Source organism: Micropterus dolomieu, linkage group LG19 (genome assembly GCF_021292245.1).
Source record: "Micropterus dolomieu isolate WLL.071019.BEF.003 ecotype Adirondacks linkage group LG19, ASM2129224v1, whole genome shotgun sequence".
NCBI lineage: Eukaryota > Metazoa > Chordata > Actinopteri > Centrarchiformes > Centrarchidae > Micropterus > Micropterus dolomieu.
The window spans coordinates 6813654-6821662 of record NC_060168.1 but is presented as its reverse complement, the minus strand read 5'-3'; positions in this window follow the sequence as shown (position 1 = coordinate 6821662).

Sequence of the window (8009 nt, the reverse complement as noted above, 5' to 3'; positions counted from 1 at the left end):
CCGAGGGTCGTATTTTTTCCACAAATTTGCACACCATAAAATCATTGCATGACCATTTATTACTATATTTAGTCATTACATTGTCATAAGATAACCCTCTATCCATATGGTAAAGAAAAAACACACAATGCTGACCGCACACTACAGAATCCACATCTTGCACTTGTCTAACAGAATGTTGCGTTAACTTACAATTACTGTTGAGAAAGACAGAAAAGGATTCAGGAAAATGTGAGTATATCGGAGAGTTCCCAAAACTGTCAAAGAATGATCCCACACCCTGCTTGCCAATATAGATAGCTACCCAGTGTTGTCCTCCCAGGTGGGAGGGGTCTGTGTTTACCACCAACATGACTCTCTTTTTAATAACTGATTTAGGAAGCTGGTCACTAGCAAATACTCCAAGAAAGACGCCTTGCTTCACTACCTTATCAAGTACTTTTGACAGTTCTATCGTATTCATACTATCGTTTGTTAAAGTTAGAAAAAGTCATAACCTGTCTTCTTGATGATATCTCAATTATAGAATCATATGTGGCGTAAATAACCGCATTTATTGTGCGTTGAAGCGGATTTCTAAAACGAGCCTCTAACGCTACCGTTTTTAATGAGCGACATGGTCTCTGCTTCCTTCATCAGGGCTCAGGTTAAAAAAGAACAGACTATATCCATTACAAAACTCGTCGCTGGTTATGGCCATAGCGTTGTTTTTAAGATACTTTGCAGTTGCCGAGTACAATTGATGAAACTCCCTGATGGCATTCCCTCTGGTAAAGTTGGGTTGAAAGGGTTTTGATGGATATTGTTGGCCGTCAACGTATAAACATAAAAACTCTATATTATAATGGTTAAATGTAAATAGATTACACGCATAACTACCTGTAAATGCCTCATGATCTACAAATCCTACTACAATAAATTTAGGTATTTGTCCCAAGAATATATTTTCTTGATTACAAACACGAGTGCCCGTTGGGACGCTAAAATTTTTAAGACACACTCTGTCTATGGGATATTTAATGTTGCCATGCGTTAATGCCTTAGCGTGCGCTGGCTTAACAGACGTAGATACGGTGACTTTCTTTACAAACAGGCTTGCTGACATAATGTTAACCCGAAAGTTGTCTACAGTGTTGCGCAATAAGCAAAATTCGTTTTTAGATCTTATGAATTTTAGGTCTACTCCATTTATCATTAACTTGTCTCACCAGGTTTCACCAACTTGCCAAAAACAAGCCAGAATGTAAAGGGGATATTAGCTCCACTACGCGGCCGCCTTTTGTGTACTCCATTCTTTTAACTAGTCCCTCATTGCGTCCTCCAGCCGTTGCGTCGTCAATATGACCTACTGTATCCATGCAAAATAGTCCGGATCCAAACTGTGTCTGCAAAGCGTCCTTTCCGTAGTTCAAAAGGCACTCTATTATACCCCTGTAAGGATATGTGTTTGATGATTGCGTTATGAGTCGGTCCCCCAACGATATGTCGACCTGTGAAAATATTGTACATCCAGGGTAATTGATAAAGCCCACTTCGTCTGCTTGATCCAGGTTTCCGCCATTAGCTTTGGTGATTTTTCCGCGCGTGTACAGAAACGTATTGTTTAGATCCAGGTAGTCCTCTGTACTAGCTGGAATGAAAAATTCAAGGGGTGCAGTGTGTGATATCGCTGCTAGAGGAGGGAAATCGTGTTAACGGCACCATAAACAGGTCTAGCTCCGACTTAACACACTCTTGTGACAGGCTATGTTCCAACGACATTATCGTTAGAAAATGTCTCTTGTCTTCTGACATTTTGTCGACTTGCTTCTCCTTGCTTGTTTATTTTTTCTAGTCTTAGTATGGGTCTTCTTATTTGTTGTTCGGCTAAGCCTCTTTGGTGGGGAACTCCCTCTTTTTTTTCCAGGAGGTCGTTTTATTGGTCGGGGGATAATCCGTAATTCGTTTGTAATACAAAAACGAAAATACCGTTTATTCGTTTTTTGTTTCAAAACGAAAAACCAAATAACCGTTTTTGGTGTCAGAATCAAAAAACGAAAAACCAACTAAAACGGCCCGTTTTTCGTTTTTTGGTCATTCATTTTATCGTTATTCCTTTTGGAACAAATAATGAAGAGAGTCTGTGAACTTCAGTCAATTCGTTTCTCGTTATAAACCAAAAACGGAAGTCACGTGGTCTATTCCTTTTTTGGAAGGGATAGTAACCAGTAAAGCCTTCAAAATAAAAGTAGCCCATGTACCATGTAGTTAGGAAGGTGACTTTAGACTAAAACTAAACTAAAAGAACGTTTTTTTAGTAAAACTAAAGTAGCACTGGGTGTAAAAAAATCAACACTTTAGTTAACTGAAATAAAAACAATAACTAATAAAATAATAACTGTTAGGCTGTTAGGGAGAATTAAACATTTGTAAGACCATTGGTGACCTGTAACTTCAGATTAGGACAATTTAACTAATGTTATATGTAGCTTAGGATCGCAATTAGCCTATTTGTTTAAGTTTATATTATTTAATTCATATTTAAGTTTCTTAACACATATAACATATAATATTTTTAAGCCTTCTTGCTGTGTGTGAGCTCCACCAGCAGAGGGCACTCTGCCCCCTTCTGTGCATGAGTCCTTCTGTGGCGCCAACAGCCAACAAGCTTTTGACCTTTTGACTTGTGTTTATATCACAGAGAAGGCTGCACTGCGACCAGAGGAAGCTGATCACTGAGCTTGAAGGGTGTGCAGAACTTCACCTGCCTCCAGCTTCTCTTTCTATGGAGCTGCTAAAAACTCTCAGCTTCCACCATCTGCTGTTATGTGTCATAACAAAACTCTTCCAAAACAAATCTGTAAAGTTGAATAATTTTTATTTTCCTTTGCTATTTTCGCCAGTGTAAACTACTTATGTTAGTTAAGTAGATTAAATATTTTTAATGCAGCCTGTAGTTCTCATAAGTTAGGCAGACTTATGTGTGAAACCTGGTGAGCATTAATAGTTCCCGGGCTTTCAGATCTTTTAATGCTTTTTTGGGTTTAATTCTGTTTAATGAACCACCAGATAAAGGCCGTGCTCTGTCCTGTATGTACTTGTGTAAAGTAAAATAAAAGTGAAGTTGAGTCAATTAGTTTTTCTCCCTGGTACTCATCTCAGGACCTCCCAGATTTTCCCCAGTACCTGGAGGATGTGAGCCTGTGCAGGTTTGAGGACTGATGATAGTATCAAGGCCCCATCACCTACCATCACTCTCTTCAAATTAATGCTGGACTGTCAGGACAAAGCAGAACACCACTCCTTCCTCCAGCAGCAGAGAAGGGCCCTGTTGGCACTTTCAGATATTTACACCATGAATTATGGTAAGCCACACCTTGGAATTGTGGCACTACTTTTGAGGATATGGATATTGAAATAAATGTGTACTAATACTAATTGTGACTTTGTTGTTACAAGTGCGGCATCCAGTGTCACTAGTAATGCTTTTGTTAAAAAAGGTGGGACACCATTGCCACTAAATGGAGTGTAATGGAAACTGTTAAAAGGAGGGACCAGGGCACAAATTAGTGGTTGATTAGACCCACCACTTCTCACAACTGAGGTGGTCCCGAGAGTAATGGAAACCATGACAAAATATCTGATTGGTGCACCACAGAGGACAAGACTCTCCCTTAGAGACCCAAGGCACTTACATTTTAGGGTTTTTCTGTTGTAGTAGGTCTACACACACAAAACTGGCATGGGATGTGCACAGTCCAGGGTGATTAAAACTGCTAAGAAGATCATTGGTACCCATCTCCCGAGGATCAGTGATATTGGTGAGGTGAGGTGTCTACAGAGCCCAGGGATACTAAAGGACAATAGGCTACCCGCCCAGCCACAGCCTGTTCACCCTGCTGCCTTCTGGGAAGAGAGATAGAAGTTTCTGCCACACAACCAGACTGCAGAGCAGCTTTTTCACCCAGGCTATCAGACTCTAAACTCAATTTCCTCCTCAGCACTGCTCCATTGATTATATTTATTTCTGTTTACCATTTTTCAATTGATTCTATATTAATGTGTATTGTCTGCTATGTAGCAGAAGGGAGTTACAAACCCAATTTATACTTTATACTATATAACCTGTTATGTTGTGACAAAATAAATCTACCCACCTACCTTAAAGAAGAAGAAAAGTGAATGTTTTGGAAAGGCCAAGTCAAAAGTTCTGAGCTCAAAATGATTGAAAGTTGTGGAAGGATATGGAAGGAAGCAGCTCATGTGAGGAAACCCACCAACATCCAAGAGTTGAAGCTCTTCTGTACAGAGGAATGGGCAAAGATTTGTTCAAGTCAATGAGCAGGACTGTTCAAAGGTTACTGGAAATGTTTTGTTGCCGTTATTGCTGATGTACTCAGCGTTGACACCCTGTTTTTAGTAATGTAATTATGTTTTTGGACTTTCTTTTGAGGACCTTGTAAACTGTTCTTACCTTATGGCTTCACAGTCTGTTCTGCAGCCATAGATTGTACATTCAATGCCTTTGAAATTGTGTATGTCCTATATATTCTGAATAAATGTTTAAGACTTGTATCTCTTCACTTGCATGACACAATGGGAATGTACACACTGGAATGTGTATGGAGAAGAAAGATTCACATATTTTTATATATATATATATCTAAATGTATATATATAATTACTAAAGTACGAACAGTACAGAGCACGGCCTTTCCCTGGTGTCTCATCAAACAGAATAAAACTCAAAAAAAGGCAGTAAAAGACTTAAAGCCCAGAGCCAGGGGAGATGCTTTCTGACTCTCAGTAATGCTCACCAGGTTTCACCAAGCGGCAACCTCCGGCTCTTCACACATAAGTCTGCCTACATAACTAATGACAACTACAGGCTGCATTAAAAATATTTAATCTACTTTAACATAAGTAGTTTACACTGGCGAAAATAGCAAAGGAAAATAAAAATTATTCAACTTTACAGATTTGTTTTGGAAGAGTTTTGTTCTGACACATAAAAGCAGATGGTGGAAGCTGAGAGTTTTTAGCAGCTCCATAGAAAGAGAAGCTGGAAGGCAGGTGAAGTTCTGCACACCCTTCAAGCTCAGTGATCAGCTTCCTCTGGTCGCAGTGCAGCCTTCTCTGTGATATAAACACAAGTCAAAAGGTCAAAAGCTTGTTGGCGCCACAGAAGGACTCGTGCACAGAAGGGGGCAGAGTGCCCTCTGCTGGTGGAGCTCACACACAGCAAGAAGGCTTAAAAATCTTATATGTTATACTGTATGTGTTAAGAAACTAAAATAGGAATTAAATAATATAAACTTAAATAAATAACCTAACTGCGATCCTAAGCTACATATTACATTAGTTAAATTGTCCTAATCTGAAGTTACAGGTCACCAATGGTCTTACAAATGTTTAATTCTCCCTAACAACCTAACAGTTATTATTTTATTATTTATTTCAGTTAACTAAAGTGTTGTTTTTTTTTTACACCCAGTGCTACTTTAGTTTTACTAAAAAAACGTTCTTTTAGTTTAGTTTTAGTCTAAAGTCACCTTCCTAACTACATGGTACATGGGCTACTTTTATTTTGAAGGCTTTACTGGTTACTATCCCTTCCAAAAAAGGAATAGACCACGTGACTTCCGTTTTTGGTTTATAACGAGAAACGAATTGACTGAAGTTCACAGACGCTCTTCATTATTTGTTCCAAAAGGAATAACGATAAAATGAATGACCAAAAAACGAAAAACGGGCCGTTTTAGTTGGTTTTTCGTTTTTTGATTCTGACACCAAAAACGGTTATTTGGTTTTTCGATTTGAAACAAAAAACGAATAAACGGTATTTTCGTTTTTGTATTACAAACGAATTACGGATTATCCACAGATACCCTGACCCAGGAGGGTCCCTTGACACGCATTCCTTTACAGTGAAATATTCATCAGTATAATTTTGCTTGTAACATTTTTTTAAAAAGGGCCGCGTAGTTTTGAAATTCTTACAGTCTCGCCCACCTCATGTTTAAAATGAGGTGTTTTATACAAGTTGTTAAATACGATATCTTCAATGTCTTTTGTTTCATCAATCGGTTTCATTTTAATACTACGATGATAACTATGATTGTAGGAGATGACTAAATCCTGCAATATATCAACATATCGTTTAGAATTATTGGCTGTTCAATAACGCCACATTTTAGATTTCAGAGTCCTGTTAAAGCGCTCTACTACAGATGCCTTAGTCTCATTTTCATTAACGCCTCGAAATCTTTGTTTAGGAACTCTTTTCCCTCGTCTGTTTGAATTTTATGCGGTATTCTACCTTCAGCTAAGATATCTTTAAAGGATGCTGTGACGCATTTACCACTCTTATTTTTTAAGCAACGCACCAATGCCTCTTTTGAAAACAAATCTATACACGTTAATAAATAGCGTACCCCATCATTTTCAGCAGAATAAGCAGACATGTCATCTAGATCTACAGTGAGGAAAATAAGTATTTGAACACCCTGCTAATTTGCAAGTTCTCCCACTTAGAAATCATGGAGGGGTCTGAAATTGTCATCGTAGGTGCATGTCCACTGTGAGAGACATAATCTAAAAAAAAAATCCATAAATCACAATGTATGATTTTTTTTAACTATTTATTTGTATGATACAGCTGCAAATAAGTATTTGAACACCTGTCTATCAGCTAGAATTCTGACTCTCAAAGACCTGTTAGTCTGCCTTCAAAATGTCCACCTCCACTCCATTTATTATCCTAAATTAGATGCACCTGTTTGAGGTCGTTAGCTGCATAAAGACACCTGTCCACCCCATACAGTCAGTAAGAATCCAACTACTAACATGGCCAAGACCAAAGAGATGTCCAAAGACACTAGAGACAAAATTGTACACCTCCACAAGGCTGGAAAGGGCTACGGGGGCTACATGTGTTTTTCTGCACATGGGACAGGGCGACTGCACTGTATTAAGGAGAGGATGACCGGGGCCATGTATTGCGAGATTTGGGGGAACAACCTCCTTCCCTCAGTTAGAGCATTGAAGATGGGTCGAGGCTGGGTCTTCCAACATGACAATGACCCGAAGCACACAGCCAGGATAACCAAGGAGTGGCTCTGTAAGAAGCATATCAAGGTTCTGGCGTGGCCTAGCCAGTCTCCAGACCTAAACCCAATAGAGAATCTTTGGAGGGAGCTCAAACTCCGTGTTTCTCAGCGACAGCCCAGAAACCTGACTGATCTAGAGAAGATCTGTGTGGAGGAGTGGGCCAAAATCCCTCCTGCAGTGTGTGCAAACCTGGTGAAAAACTACAGGAAACGTTTGACCTCTGTAATTGCAAACAAAGGCTACTGTACCAAATATTAACATTGATTTTCTCAGGTGTTTAAATACTTATTTGCAGCTGTATCATACAAATAAATTGTTAAAAAATCATACATTGTGATTTCTGGATTTTTTTTTTAGATTATGTCTCTCACAGTGGACATGCACCTACGATGACAATTTCAGACCCCTCCATGATTTCTAAGTGGGAGAACTTGCAAAATAGCAGGGTGTTCAAATACTTATTTTCCTCACTGTACATGTTTTTTTCTATATACATTCCACTGCATGTTTTCTTATTGTGCCAAAAAACTCTCATCTCAACATTTCTTGTTGTAAGCTATTTTTCAGAACATTTTAACAAATGCTTTGAAAAAGCGGTGGGGGCATGTCCCCACTACCCCCAGTGTAAAGTACAGCTATGGGTGGATGGGAACGTCTTGTTGCTTTAAAGAAAGTCAGACTGAATACTACCTTCCGTGGCTCAGACTTTAATGCAGTGCTGTTAGCAGATGACTCCTGGCCATGAGCACAGAGGTCTAATCTGTAACAACATTTAAACACACTCCTGTGAATATGGGTCAACTTTTTATTTCTGTATTTGAAACAATCTGGCGAGTTAGCTTCTTAAAAAATTGTAAGTCAAAAGTAAATAAGTATTAGTGAATCAACAGTGATTAATTTGACAATTAGATGGCTATTTT